The sequence below is a fragment of the Pleurodeles waltl genome, chromosome 7, assembly GCF_031143425.1.
Source record: "Pleurodeles waltl isolate 20211129_DDA chromosome 7, aPleWal1.hap1.20221129, whole genome shotgun sequence".
Classification (NCBI taxonomy): domain Eukaryota; kingdom Metazoa; phylum Chordata; class Amphibia; order Caudata; family Salamandridae; genus Pleurodeles; species Pleurodeles waltl.
Window position 1 is genome coordinate 127,171,210 of NC_090446.1, and position 16,148 is coordinate 127,187,357.

Here is a 16,148-nt window from a genome sequence, read left to right on the forward strand (position 1 = left end):
AATCTTGCTACTGGAGCAAGCAGGTTAGATGAAAAGCAGGACATGGGACGTTATTGCAGTTTAAACAAGGAAAGGAGAGATTTATGGCAACATGTATATTTTTGCAAACAGTTCATTCAAGGTGAGATAGAAACGTTTTACTTGAGTCTATTTATTCTGAGCTACAGTAATTTTTAATCTGATTGATAACTGATTCTGATGTTTTTTTGCAACAAATATTTTTGCAACAAATTACTAACTTTTCATTGCTCTTATTCAGCAGTCAACAAGCATATTATCTCTTTCATATAGAAGAGCAGGTCACCAAAGATTTAGATGGTGTGTGGAAAGAATGAATGGGTGATATCAGAAAGAATAACCCTCTGCCGTACGTTAAAGGATATTTCACGTTACCTCCAATATTCTGGCCTCGTCCCAGTATACCGTCACTGAACTCTTTGCAATATCTTTATAATGTATGGCACTTTATTTACTTTATAATATATGAGTACTTTATGCCATACAAATATGTTCATTAAAAATGTTTTTATCACAAAGCATTATTCGCTCCCGCTACCAGAGTCGACCCGATTACATACATGTACACGTCAGTGGTGGCTGGTGAGCTTTCAAAGTGGCGGGGCATAATAGTTATCCAGAACCCACAGAACAAGTCAAGCACAAGAATAGCAAAACCATGCCATTGATAACACAAACATTTAGAAGAAAATACCACCAATATCCTAAGCCTAGCATTTGCCAAGGAAGGGCACTAAAACCCATGCATGTCCCAACTATACCTAGAAATACCATAACTATGCCAGTTCCATTATTTCACCAAAGAGGGGGCGTGATCTGCTGATACAGGAAGCCATAGCAATAAATAATTGAATAAATATCACTGGGTCCCATGTCATGAGGGAGGCATTCAGCCGTCCTGTTTTTCAGTGAACACTAAGCATGCTGCAATAAGGAAGCCAATATTTATAACAGAGCAGTAAAACAACGCTTCTCGCTTGCATGCATATTGCCTCAGGTGGAAAAACTAGGAATGGTTGAGTCCTCATTCAAAACGTGAATATCCTAAGCCCCCATCTGCTAAAACTGGAGGCAAGGGACGAGGGTACTCTCCTCCCTGAGCTTTCTAGAGCCATAGCAGTAGCAGTTCATAAGTCGGGGAAACCCCCCCACTGACTGAGACTCATACCTGATCTTCCTCCTCAATACAGAGATGAAGATCCTGGCAACGATACTCGGCACAAGTCTGTCAACAATTACAGACTCTCTAATTCACAAAGATCAAGCAGGCTTTATGCCAAAGCGATCAACCAGATTTAACCTCTGTAGACTCTACAACTGGCTCGAAACAGCCCAGCAGCGCAAGGACCCAGATATGGTACCATCATTAGATGCCGAAACAGCATTTGATGCAGAGCATTGGGCCATTCATGACACAGGCCCTGAAGAAACTTGGGTTTACACCTAAATTCCTGACTTGGGTAGAGCTACTTTATAAACACCTGGGGGCTACAACTAAGGTAAATGGGGTGATATTGACGGAGGCACCCATCGAGAGAGGGCTGTCCCATCTCTATTGTTGTTCGCCCTCACATTGGAACCCCTGGCTTGCATTGTCTGAGCACATCTGCAAATAACAGGATTCCACATAGGAGACGAAGACAGGGAAGATGATAGGATTTCCTTATATGCGGACAACATTCTTCTCTATGTCACGCACCCCAGCAAGACCTTGCCAGGACTATTTCCAGTGTTTGAACAATATGGAGTGTATGCAGGTTTCAAAATAAACTGGGATAAATCCAGTTTGTACCTGATGGGAAGAGCCCAGGAACAGATACCCATCCTAAGGAACCTACACATGGCCAGGGAAGGGTTCAAATACTTGGGAATATTCGTGACTGCGGACGAGGACCATAGCTTGACCATGATATCCTAAGAGTCCTGCAGGATTTCCACAAAGATGTTGAGAGATAGAAAAATCTGACACTGACGTTGCTGTGGAGAGCAGCTATGTTTAAGAGGATAACCTTATCAAAATTTCTGTACATACTCCAAACCACCTATCATAGAGTCCCAGATGAAATCTTCTCTAAAATAGAAGGAGAGGTTAGAATACTACTATGGAAAAAAGGACACCCCAGAATTGCACTGCGCACCCTGGAACATAACCCATTCAAAGGGGGAATTGCTCTCCCAGATGTACGGGCATATTATTGGGCAGCACATTTAATAACAATCAATGGCTGGGGCTATGTACCTGGAGATCATCATACATACGCACTAGAGAGAAGCCAATTCCACCCTAAATCTTTCCTACACTACCTATATGGAGAGAAGGGAGCAGGAAATTACTGAGCCAACACAACTAACCACAGACGTCTGGAAAGGAATGGGGAAAACCTTGGTATGGGCTGCACGCTTAACAAGGGATACCCCTCTATGGGTAAGGACCCTTTTGAGGGTCATAGGGTAATTAAGTGGATTTGGACAGTGGGGCGAGAATGGCATCTCCAAGCTAGAAGATCTGTTGAAAGATGGGAAGCTCATGCCATTTAGTTCACTACAGAGAGATTACCAACTAAACCAGAACCAACATTACAAATACATACAGCTACAACATGCTTGGAAGGCAGAGCGACTGGACACTACTGACATACCAGACTATGCTCCACTAAAGGGGAGATTACTCCAGGGGGAACTAGAGGAGAAGGTGGTCTTCTGGTCCTACAAAACATTTAATAATAATATGTTAGATTCCCTATAGAAACGAAGAACAAAATGAGTAAGTGATGACAGGGAGCTAGACAACACAGACTGATCGACAGCACTAATGCATCTGAGAGGTGGGGCGATTAAAGCCCAGTTAAGACTCATACAATTTAAGATCCTCCACAGAGTGTACTATGACGGGGTTCGCCTGCATGAAATTGGGAAAGCAATGTCTTCAAACTGCCTATGAAGTAACACTGAGGGGGGATCCTTCCTTGACGCACTTTGGGAAGGTCCAGTCACCCTGTCCTACTGGGCCAGAATCTTAGATGAATTGAGGACTGTCTTGGAAGTAGACATCTCAAGAGAGCCCAAATATGTAATCCTGGGTGTTGTAGTGCCGAGGCCCCTTTAAGGTGGAGTGCATAGCCTTTAAGGCTACGCGCTGCACCATGACGACTGCTTGTTGTCAGTTCCCCTTCTCGTATTCACCTATTCTTGTCTCAACAACCTGCGTTGCGTCTCCCCAGTGCTCGGAATTCTGCTTTCTGATGGGTTATTTTTCTCTGTTGCAGTGCCAGTTCTCTGTTTTTGGATTCCTGCAATTCCTGGATTATCTGTGAAAGACAAAGGAAAAAACATTATTAAAGCGGCAACAAGTTAATATTGGTAACATTTATGAACTTCTTAAAAGCAAAGAGGATTACTTATCTGATGGAACTTTATGGCAAAGTCTGGTGAAGTTAACTGTTTCCTTATGTACCTTTTTTCACCTAAAAAAAAAAGAGAACAAAGAGATTTATTATTAGCTAAGCAGCGTTTGGCTGCAGTATACCAAATCTCACATTGAGGTATTAGTCTAATGCAATTCCTGATTGGCGCACTACATAGTGATTTATAAGCCTTGATTAAACCATATTATGTAATTGTGATTTCGGTGGATGAACAGCTGAAAAAACATTATTTGAACCTTGAAACTGTAAAGGACTGGTGTTGCTTATCTAGATCAATACAGTTATGTACTAAGGTAGGTGTACCACTAATTGTTAAGCTTTTCTATATGTTGTTAGCCTTACCTGTGAATGTAATACTTGTACGTTTTGTGTTCTATAAGAATTACATAAACCACTCTCAGGCCTCAAGAACCGGCCTTTAAAAAGAAAGGGAGAAGGGACATAAGTTATTCAAACTTGGTTTATCTAAAATAGAAAGGAGTGAATTGTGAATTCCAAAAAAACCAAAACTTTTTTGCATCTCTAGAAAAAGACACCCAACATTACCTAGTGGAAGCTTGGTCTGGTCCTGGTCAAGGTTCATCCCTTTGTCCTGGAGGGACAAGCGTGATTCCTTTTTAGGGGTCCGCTTAGTTTCGCAGGGAAGCTGGGAACTATGTTGTGTCCCTTTCACTCCTGCAGAAGAGGTACAAGCCTGACACTGCGAATACCAACTGATGTGGATATCCCACGTCAAAATCTCATCTTTAGTAATCTAGGTTTAATGGTGGTGAAGAGGGATGTGGCTAAACACTGGGAAGCCCCAGAGCCACTCACGACTGGAGAATGGAGAAGAGGAATGGACCTGCACATGGCGGCTGAAAAGGTTATACACAAGGCCAGAGGTTGTCCAAACAAGTTTCATAAGATCTGGGGATCATGGAGGAAATATTATGGTATCGATATGGGGAAACTATAGATGAAGATTTGCAGGGCACCATCCCAAAGTAACTATATAGAAGTATCCCAAAAACAATGAGCTGCTTGTTACTTGTTTGAATGCCTAAAGTTACTGAAGCAATGCTATATTGTGGTAATAACTGACTGACAACAACTCCACTCCACACTAATTGTTGTTGAGATGCAATAAAGGACCATGTTAAACCTGACTAACAAACCCAATAAAAATAATAAAAAAGAAAGAAAGTTCTCATTCAATACTGCCGTTTGACAAAGTGAAAAGGTAATGTTTCTGTACATAAATCACAGTGAGACAGCAACTCTGCAAGATGCAATAGTAAGCATGCGTTAAGCCTAGCATTTTTAAAAGGTGTGGAGATAGAAACTAATAAATGTGGTAAGCACATTAAATTTTGTAACAGAAAGTAATTGAAAGTGTGTGTTTTTAAGACACTGCAAACACCAACAACAGCTTGCACATCAAAGGTTCTGCTTCCCGTGATAGGTGGGTGAAGTGGAAGGCTGTGTGGTCCGTGCCTTGGTAATTCATAAAATATAATCAGAGCAGATGAGGTGAGCATGGGTAGTTCATAAGCACATGAAAGCATCAGTCATGAGTCAGACATGCTCATAGGGATGTGTGACTGGGTACCGCAGAGTCCTTACTGAAGTCTGGTTGCTTCCCCAACCCCATCTCCTGGAGAGTATTCACTGATTATCTCCATGATATAGGATAGGAGTCACAGCGCCCTACACATGCACAGAACATTTTTTTTATTTATGCCAAAATTAAGCAAGATATGTAAAATTACCGTTTGCTTAAATATGCTGTTAGCAAAATATTTAATCTGTGCATGTGCAATACTTGGGCACAAAAACAGCAGATAATTGTCCTTTGGAAAAAGAAGATGCAGTATTTGTGGGGCACACCCGCAATGCCCTAATCAAATAGCTGCCGCTGGTACACAGTCAAATGTTTAAATATGTATGTATACATAGGAATGCAAATAAGAGTCTAAAATGAGGAGTGACAAGATTGGGATAGGATAAGTGGCGTGACTTGAATAGGAAGAATAATGAGAGTTGGGCAGGAAGAGAGATAAGCTTGGTTTAGAACAATCAACAAGAGTTTGGGAGGAAGAATGAATGACTTCAAAGGAAGTTAAATTAGACTTGTATAGGAAATAAAATGTGTGGTTAAGAAAGATCAACAGGACTTGGCTAGGAAGAATGGCAAGAATTGGGTAGGAAGAGTGATCAGTGTGATGTGGAAAGAGCAAAGGGGTTTGGGGAGGAAGGGCTACATGAGATCTGTAGGAGGAGTAACAAGGGTTCAAAGGAACTGAGGTAAGATGTTGATGGAACAGCAACAAGGTTTGGTTGGGAAAAGGTACAAGAGAGGATTGGAAGAATAACAAGTGTTCGTTTGGAAGAATGACAAGTTAGGTGAATGAGCAAAAACATTTCAGTAGGAAGAGCTCCAAGAGCTGGGCAGAAATTTCTCAAAGGAGTTGAGATAAGACATTGATGGAATAGCGACAAGACATGGGTTGGAAGAGTGACTAGATTGTGAAAAGCAAATGTCACAAAACATATATATATAAACACACTGTATGCATGATGAATATGTATTTGCATAGTTTGGACCCAACCGAAAAACAATGGAACAAGACTTCAATATGAAAAGAGGTAATAGTTTGGGTAGAATCGTGATAAGAGATGGACAGGAAGAGTGGCTAATGTTCAAAAGGACATGTAACAAAGTATAATATGTAAGTATAAATGTAGAGTGCAAACGCAACTAAGAATGTTCAAAAGGACATGTAACAAAGTATAATATGTAAGTATAAATGAAGAGTGCAAACGCAAATAAGAAGCAAAAAAGAATGAGGTTAATAGGCATAGGCAGAAAGGTAAGAGTACAACTTGAACAGTGACAAATGTTGGGCAGCAGCAGTGCTACAATTGGAAAGGAAGAGCATCACAATTAGGGAACCCTATGTTACACTATTTACTTTTTTAGTATTTATGTCAGTTGTTATCCATTTTTATTGGTCTGCTTATATTCCTAGTATTTTTCTGTATGTATTTTGTGTTTTGTATCACAAATAAATGAAGCTGAACCCAGTACATTCCCAAATTTATTTAACAGATAAATGTCTACTACAACTCTGACACCTGGTAAATTTTAGCAAAATGTATACCCAAATGTAACACACAAAACACTCAATGTGAAAATAGTAGCATTATAGTACAAACAGGTGCACGTATAAATCTATTTACAAACATTTTTATGTCCCCATGTCGCCAATCTGCACAGGTCCTGGATAAGATGTGTTAGATGCCAGCTTGGTGAGTCACAGAAAAGAAGTCAAATTTTCAGTATTTCACTTTTTTTTAAATTAATGCAGACAGGAAAAACGTTCCGTGTGTATTTATCTGTAAAGATCAATGAAAAAAGAAAGCTGGAAAACGTAATCATGATTAAGGTTCCCAGTTTCCTATCTTTACTGACTTTTAGAGATAAATATATATAGAAAAACATCTATTTTTTGGACTATATTTATTTTTAAATATGGAAAAATACGGAAAAAGATCTTCTTTTGAATGATCTTTGATGATGCCAATCAAGGCTGCTTGGCCAATAGCTGTTTTGCCTAACATGCAAGGGTGTTCAAAAATTAGAAACCTTTTTCTAATTAAGCTTTAAACAGTTGAGGTTGTGCATTGCACTAACATTTTATTGACGTGATTTTATTGCATTTGAGCCAGGCATTACATATGGCTTCTTTTAGCAATAATACACATGAGATGTCCAATTGCAAGTGTGCCTTGATCAGTTAAAGAAATGTGGAAATATACTCGTTTGGGTTAATCATTTCACAAAACACAAAATAAATATGGATAAATATAGATAAAGAGAGCAAAAAATAAATATTAATATTTTCAGATGGAAATGTCTAAAAAATAAATACCATAAAACTGGAAGCCCTAATCATGATTCATTAAGAGGAACCACAAGAGATATTGAGAAAGAGCAACAAGAGCTGGAAAAGAATGACATCCAAGCTGTAGAGTGATGACTTCAAGAAAGGGAAAGCAGCAAATGTTAGGAAACAGGGGCAACAAAAATATATGTTTGAGTGAAACAACACCAGAACCTGAGAGGTATAATAAAAATATTGAAAAGCTAATGCAACCTAGTTAAGAGATTAGATCTAACCAACATTGAAAGTAGTTAGCCAAATGAGTTTCAGAAGGAGTGCAATGAACATCAGTTCATCAAAACTATGAGAGTGAAGGCAACCACCATTAGAAAGAAAAAGAGCAGCAGAGCAGCAAAGGAGTGAAGGTAGCAATCTACATTTGAAAAAAGTGAAAGAATGCTTGGTATTGAAAGCTAAATGCAATAGAAAAAGGGGTAAGTGAATTTACTAAGGACATGCTTTTTAAATATTATGAAAAAAGTGGGTTAACATTTCCCACAAAAGTACATTTTGTAAAAAAAAAAGAAACTGCTTCAAAATACTACTTTTAGGAGTATTTTATGTAAAAGAAACATTTGTGGAAATGTGTTCTATGACACTTTTTTGCCTAGTTGACAAGCTTTGCAACTTTGTGAAGTTCTGGCATTCGTTACCTTTGCAAAGGTTTGCTGATGAGTTTGCAATTTGGCACAACTGTCAGTACAAGAGCATTTATAGTAGTAAGCATTGGTAGTAATAAGCTTTATTTTAGTTAATAAAACCATAAATGCACAAATACAATTATACAATAAATAAATATGAAGTTAAAACAATACATAAAATATAATACAAAGCCAATATATTAAAAAAAACATTCATTTACCCAAATAAAATCAACTGCTTAAAAGGATAATACATAAAAACCCCAGTAGTAAAGTGCCAAATAGTTAGAATAACAGTAGTCTTGGGGCAAACCTTTAGGGTGACAAAACCCTTGCCATCTCAGCTAAGTAAATTACAATGCGCCCATAATAGAAGCAACTAAGATTCAGTACCAATTCCTTTCTTCCTGCGGATAATCCAAGCCGCGTGCAAGAAGTTAGCAAGCCCAAGAACAACCGCCTCACAAGTATTAGCTTTTAGCAGCCTAAGGGCTGGGCCAACGGTTCTAACAACCAGGAGCTAACAGATTATAACAACCCATTTCCTCCTCGGGCCCTGTATGCCACATAACAAACAAGGTGCCGAAGGGTCTCAGGGGCACAGCCACAAGTGGGCAGACATTACTCAAGACATTGGTACCCCTCCATCTAGCCACAATCTCCAGCGTAGGAAGGGACCCATATCTGAACTTCAGATATAGCTGCCTCGGGATAGAGCCTTGGATGGCATCTAAGGTGGCCTGAATGTTTGAACGATATTTTGGTCGAAAAATTGGTCAGTTAGGTTCCCCCTATAACAATTCATAATACCCTCAACCCAGAGAAAGTCCCTGTAGCGATCTTTAATTAGCTGCTTCTGAACAGCAAATGAGTTTTCTGAGCTAACCCACAGATCTTCTAATGCAAGAAATTTCAGCATTTTATTGATATTGAACAGCCATGCATTCCTTGAATGACCAGCAATACTCAGGACCTCTCTAAGAGGAGATCTGCAGTCTTCAAACTCCGGTGTAGTCCACAGTCTATGCCAGAAAAGCCGGGGTCTCATCTGAACTGTTAGGAACATCGGGAACAGACCCAAATCGGACAGCAAAGGGAGAGTTGGAGTACTAGATGGCAAGTTAGTCAAATACTTGCCAAACTTACTCTCAACCACGTTAAGTTTGTCAGTGGCCAAGTGCACCCAAAATTCAGCCCCATAAATGGCTGAACATTTTGCCTTGGCCCTGAATACTCTAACGCAGGCAATATGCCGGCCGACTTCATTTTCTTCGCCATCTTTAGTATTGCCCCTGTCGAAGTTTCAGTGCACTTCTCACTATTTAAGCCCTCCAGCTGAAATTTGCAGAGAGAGAAACCCCCAAGTACAAAAAATTGGAGACTTGCTCTAAAGGCTTGTGGTATGCACAAATCCTAGGCTGTACTAATTTATAAGGGTTAAACACCATATATTTGGTCTTGCTTGCATTCAGCTCTAGACCTCGATCATCACAAAAAGATAGAAAGCAGTCCAAAATTGCCAGCAAGACTCTCTGGGTTTTTGATATGAGGAGAGTATTGTCCGCAAATAGCAATGTTGGAACTTTCAACCCACCTATCCTCGGAGTGTCTTTATTTGGAAAGTCAAGAATTCCGGCAAGATCATTAATAAAAAGGGATAAAAAGGTTGGGCCAAATCACAGCCCTGTCAAACTCCCCTCTCAATACCAAAATTCTCTGTTCGCTCCCCATTCCTCCCAAATCTCACTCTGGCTTGACTATTCTCATGCAATCTTATCAAAACATCAAAGGTGGATGGTGGCACTCCCATGTTTTCCAAAAAGTTCCAAAGCTTAGAACTGGGTACTGAATCAAAGGCAAGAGTATTTAAACAAATGTGGAACAGAAAGGAAAAAACAGCAAACTGTTGAAAAGGAATCAAGCCATAAGTTGACCGAATTTAGCAAAATAGCTGCAAAAGGTTCTAAGACCGGTAATAGCTAGGTTAGAACAGCAACAAGAGGTAGGAAAGAAGAAAAGGAAACAAGAGGTAGGAAGAAAGAGGAGCAAGAGTTACAGAAGAAGATCAACTAGAATTGGGTAGGAGGAATAAAAGGAGTTAGAGCAACAAGAGGTGCAGAGTGCGCAACCAACATTAGAAAGAGAAGGCAACTGGAGCGGGAGAGTGGTGAACATGAGAAAAGGAGAACAGAAGAGCGGATTTTGAAGGCAACCAGCATTAGGTAAAAAAGGCAACTTCAGATGGAAAGAGGGGAATCAACCGTAGAAAGGGGTGGCAACAATCGCTGGAATGTGGGCAAGTAGCATAATAAACAGAAGACGATAAGAGTTCTGGAGCAGCGTTTGCCGAACTGTGGGTTGCAACCCACTGGTGGGCGGTGAGCCAAATTTTGGTGGCTCCCTATAGTGCAAGCAATATATAAAAATGTTTTTACATTCTGTATTTATCTTGTTACATTTGCTGTGCTCCAAAATCATCTGTATGAAGACACACTGTCCTTGTTACTATAGTAACTGTACATTTTCTGTAATGTGAGGAATAGAGCTGCCATCCAAGATCAGTGCTTGTGAAATGTTTTACCTTGTACTTTCTGTCTGGACTCTGGACTTGTAGGCTGTGTGCAGCTGGGAGCACAACTTTGCTGGCAGAAGCCTTGACAATATTTGTAACATGGTAGAGTGGTCTATTGCTTGCTCTTGTTTCTCTGTTTAATTCGGAACATTCCACCCTCACTGTGTAGAATGTTCTTATAGGTTTATAGCCCTTCTGCCTTGGGCTTTACCAGTTGTTAAAGGCCCTCACCTGCAGTTCAGGTACTCAGCTCGGGTTCAGGGCCTTTAACAACCAGTACAGCCCATGACAACGTGTTTAAATGATCTAATATGTTAGGCTATGTCTACTGTCAAAATGCTGCTTAAATATGGGCATGTTGTTTACAAACACCTCTCACTCTGGAGTCAGAGAAATAAAAGTAAAGTGAATTATGTGACAGTGTTGCTGGGAGATAACTGGAGTGAGAAAGGTAAGACTGTAGGATGTATTTTTAGTAATACACAACACAATGTAAATACCTGTGAAGGAACTGCACACATTCAGCATTAGGAAAACAAAAAGGAAGCATTTTTTTGTAATTCTATAATATGATGGAAACAAACATTTTAATACGAACAAAACAAACCAAAACACTACTGGGTGATGCACAAATAATAAATATTCACTGAAACGTGATTGCCACACATTATTATAGAAGTGCAATGTGGTTTTATCAGTAATACTGTATGTCTGAGCAAATGTAGTGACCATTAAACTGGAAAATGGGCTGTCTGCAAATGGCAGTGCGCCATGACACAAAGCTTTAGTTACATTAAAAAATCGACCACCTCATGTCCATTAACACTAAATGGGTTGTGAAAGTTTGCTCTAAATATTAGGTGTGGTTCTAAAAGGTTTGGGAAGCACTGCTGTAGAGGGGTAACCAACATTTGAAAGGGAGGGAAATCAAGAATTGAAGTGTGGGCAACCAACATTACAAAGGAAGGGAAATAACAGTTCAAGAGAGGGCAACCAACGTTAGAAAAGGAGGGCAACAAGGGCTTAAGTGTGGGCAACCAACATTAGAAAGATAAAGGAAACAAGAGGTGGAATGCTGGGAACCAACATTACAAAAGAAAAGCAACAAGAGGTGGGAAGTGGCCAAATGACATTCTTAAGTGAGGGAAAGAAGAATTGAAGAGTGAACAATCAACTTTAGAAAGAGAGGGCAAGTAGAGCTGGAGTGTGGGCAACCAACATTAGAAAGGGAGGGCAACAAGAATGGAAGTGTGGGTAACCAACATTAGAGATGGAGGGCAACAAGAGTTCAGGAGGGAAGGCGATAAGCACAGGAAAGAGCCACCGAATGAGGAGAATGTGATGAACAATTGCAGAGAACAGGAAAGTGGGCAAACAAGATGTAAGAAAAGGAAGCCAGCAATAATTTGAGTGGGAATAAAATTAAAAAGAGAGGGAAACTAGGTAAGTGGAGAGAGGATTAGAGAATTTTGCTAGAAAAAGAGGATTAGAGAATTTTGGTAGAAAGGAAACAAATGATGGAGCGAAAGAATAACAAGGGATTGGTGTGCAGGACAAGAGTGGTCAAAATGAACGAAACACGAGGTTGGAAGAGAATACCAAAAGAGAAAGAAGCGGAGGAAGAGATCAAGAACAACCCAATGCCCAGGAAAGAAACAAAGGAAGAATAATGAGAAAAAAGATACAGAAGAAGAAAGATCCAAAGCAGGGCAAGGCAGTAGATGAAAAAGTTTGAGAGTAATAAACTGAAATTAGGGACATAAGAGAAGAGACAACGAAAAAGACGGGCTGGAGAAATGTGTCAGAGCAAGGAAGCTTAAGAAATAGATATAATATGAAAGCCACAGGAAGGAAGGAAGGACGAAATAGAACGAAAGAGGCAGGACGAGGAAAGAGAGCTATTAAAGGCAAGAGGGAGGAAGAAGAAACAGACAGAGAAACTAGGAAAATAGACCTGGTGGCAGATACACATAATGGAGAGGGTGAAAATTTGGACGTTAAGAGAAAGGAAAAGTGTGAGTCGGTGAAAGCGCGCGAGGCAGAGATGAGGCAGAGAGGGCCGTCGCCGCTGCTGAGGTGCATTTGGCACCGGGGATGAAAGGTCCTCCCACCCTCGCCCGGCCAGAGGCCTGATGCATGGCCCTCATTTCCCCCCTTGAATGCTGGGGACACCCTCATCTTTCTGCCTCTGACGTGCAGCATCCCAGCCCCCAACTCCCTCCCTTTCCTTTCGCATCCCCTGTGGTATCTGCACCCCCTTATGTGCGCTCCGCTCTGCGTCACTACGTGATTTATGGGCCCTTCGTGGGTTTTTGGCCCTCTCAGCTGCGGATGAAACCGACTCTTATGATATCTGACGCGGGGTAAAATGTGGTTATTCATCAACTGATTGATGAGGCGAGCCATTCAGAAAATAAAACCGAGGAAAAGGTTCGCTCAGCATTTTGCCAGACAAGCCTGTACCAGGAGTACATTGGCCTCCGTAGGCACGAAACTTCCCAAGAAGCTGCGGCTCAGAAAGGCCGAAGAGCTGAGTCGCAGTGCGGACGTGACGCAATGCGCTTAACTGGAAGGGGCTTTTGGGGTAAACTTTGTGATGGCTTAGGCAAAACTTGACGAGGTCTTCAAAGCTTTTCCTTGACTTTTTGTGACAATTCCTGTTTTGTATAGCCTAACTTGAAATTTAACACATGCAGTGCTTTAAGTGGGCCGGTACTGTACGGTACGGAGTACCGACACTTTTTTATTTTTAGAGGGAGAGTACCTGCACTTCTCAAGAAAAACGTAATACTTTTATTGGAGAGCCGGCACAAATAAGCAGGTACTCTGGTGCACACTACCTGCACGCCTATTTTTCCATTTCAAGCACTGATCATATGGATTACTATATTCATCTTTACATCATTTATTCTATGCACATCACGCATTTTAAATCATCAGTACCGAGACACACTGTCGTCGTTACTATAGTAACTGTACATTTTCTGTACTGTGAGGGAGGGATAGAGCTGCCATCCAAGGTCAGTGTTTGTCAGACGTCTTACCTTGTACTTGCTGTCTGGACTCTGGACTGGAAAGTTCTGTGCAGCCAGGCGCACGACTTTGCTGTCAGAAGCCTTAACAATCTTTGTGACTTGGGAGATTGGTCAATTGCTTGTCTTTCTGTTTCCCTGTTTAACTCAGAACATTCCACCCTCACTGTGTAAAATGTTCTTATAGCATTATAGCCCTTCTGCCTTGGGCTATACCAGTTGTTAAAGGTCCTCGATCTCCTTATAGGTCCTCGTCTGTGGCTCAGGCACTCAGAGTTCGAGGCCTTTAACAACCAGTACAGCCCTTGACAGCGAATTTAAATGATATGTTATGTTAAGCAGCTTTCGCCCACAGGGGCATGATAGGACCCAACACAGGTAGCTCATGAAAGTAGAGGTCAAATAGGAATGTAGGCATTTTACATAGAAGCATCTTTAGCAAGAAAAGCACAATCGTTTCCCAGTGGCGGCTGCCACTTAACAGGGGCGGCTGGGAGGGACAGGGGGGCATTTAAAAAAAAAAAATTAAAACAAAAAACACTTACCTTGAGGGGAAACGTGTTTGTCTCCTCTCCATCCTCTTTCTCTTCGTGGCTGCACAGGCTCCCAGGCAATCACTCCCCTCTGAAAGCAATGTCGTGATTGGTCTGAGCGGCTTGCTTCGCCTCTTAGACTGGGAATGGGAGCCTGGGTATGTTCTCTATCCGGCTGTGCGATACAGCCGGGTAGAGAACATGCAAAGTGCACATGTCTTTTTGGCCGGACATGCACACTTTGTGTGCACATAGCCCTTCTCTGGGCCCCTCCCTCCAGCCCCGCCCCACAAGGAAAAATACAATGCTAATAAAGTAGTGTACGTTATTATCATTTTATTTTTTCCTTTTTGGTAAATCCAGCGGGCTGACGCTCCTCCGCCTTAGCGGAGTAGCCGCCCCTGTCCTTTCCAGGAGGCATAATCCAGAGAGAGTAATTTGAGCCTAGGACACAGAAATAGCAGTTACTGATAAAAGATCATTTCAAACATCGGAGTCCAACTGAAAAAATAAATACCTAATTCCTGACCAAAGAGTGAGGAACGGGCCCTCTGTGGGCAGGGGAGGCAGAAGGTGGGGGTTGGGCATGTTCTTGGCAAAGTCTGGACATTAAATGTTGCAGTGTTACCAGTTCTTTAAATATACATACAGTGGCACTTGGCTGAGCACGAAACACATGAAAAGACGGGCCTTTCTCCACCCGCCTCAGAGTCTCCACCGTCGTAAAATTACTATTTGCAAAATTAAACTCTCAGTATGTGAATACTGATAAAAGTAAACTTATAAAAAAGAGTAAGTTTACCTTTGTGAATCAGGCCACAGCAGTAAAATTCCTGGATGCTTGAAACTGTAACACCATATCCAAAAATGTGTCTGATTCAGCTAAAGAAAAGTGTGCCAATCCAGTTCCCTTATCCTTGAGGTCAAAGGTCACTGTAAGAATAAATACACATCTTTCCTAGAGCTATTTTTGCATAATTGACAGCGCCATTTAATATTTCAATATTTGTAGATTATGTCTTTCCAACTGGTAATTCAGTCTCTCGGACATAGTGTTTTATACGAGCCTAAGCATCGCAATTTCCTGAATGAAAGCAGACATGTAGGGCACATCACATAAATAACTGAATATCAAAATGAATCGAGGATCTGTGATGAAGCATCGCGTTCAGCTGTGGCATTTCCTTTTGTCCCAGGGCAACTGGCAGCGCGCGCGAGCTGCGGAGGCCAGCTGCAGCTGGTTGCATTCTGCCGTTGTAAACAGAGATCTGAGTCCGACCCCGCGCGTGGCGAGTAAACAAGGGAGAGGTAAGATGGCTTCCTCGCGTGACCTGCAGGTGATGCTAAAATCAAAGCCTGAGGTGCTCACCGTAGCAGCCAGCCTGGCTTCCTGCATGTGGATCGAGCCTTTCGACATAACCTGGCCTTGAAGGAAATACAGCCGTATGCTGCTAAAGCCAGAAATGTTAATTTCAAGTAGATAGCTCCGTGGATTAGTGCACTTACTTAGTGACCGTGCGGGCGCGCGCGTCTCCTTCATGCCGCAGCCTGAAATATCATCCTTGCTAATCTTTCGCCTTCCCGAGGTTTGCAACACGAAAAGCATGTCTTCTGGGTACGAGTAGTTCGGCTTTATTAAGTGCTTTTTGTATAAGGCCCTATTGCCAACTCGTCAGCCTGCTGGAGCTCTTGGGAGTTGGGATTCCCACAGAAGCATTTCGTAAGGGTCGGATGTGTTTTCCTGGACGAGTAACTGCTGTGATAGTCTGTAGCTGGTTGGCTACTTTTCCAGCTTGCTGCTTGCTCTAAGGACCTGATCTAGAAACCTTCTTAGTGACCCAAGTGCGTGTGATCTATTTTATTCAATAACTGATACCCGAAAGAGAAGCAGCTCACATCCAACAATTCAATAGTGTCTATTTTATCCCCTTTCAAATCAGTAGAACATTATCTCATGAAAGAAGTCAGTGCACATCGTTTGTGTAATAATGCCTAAGGAAG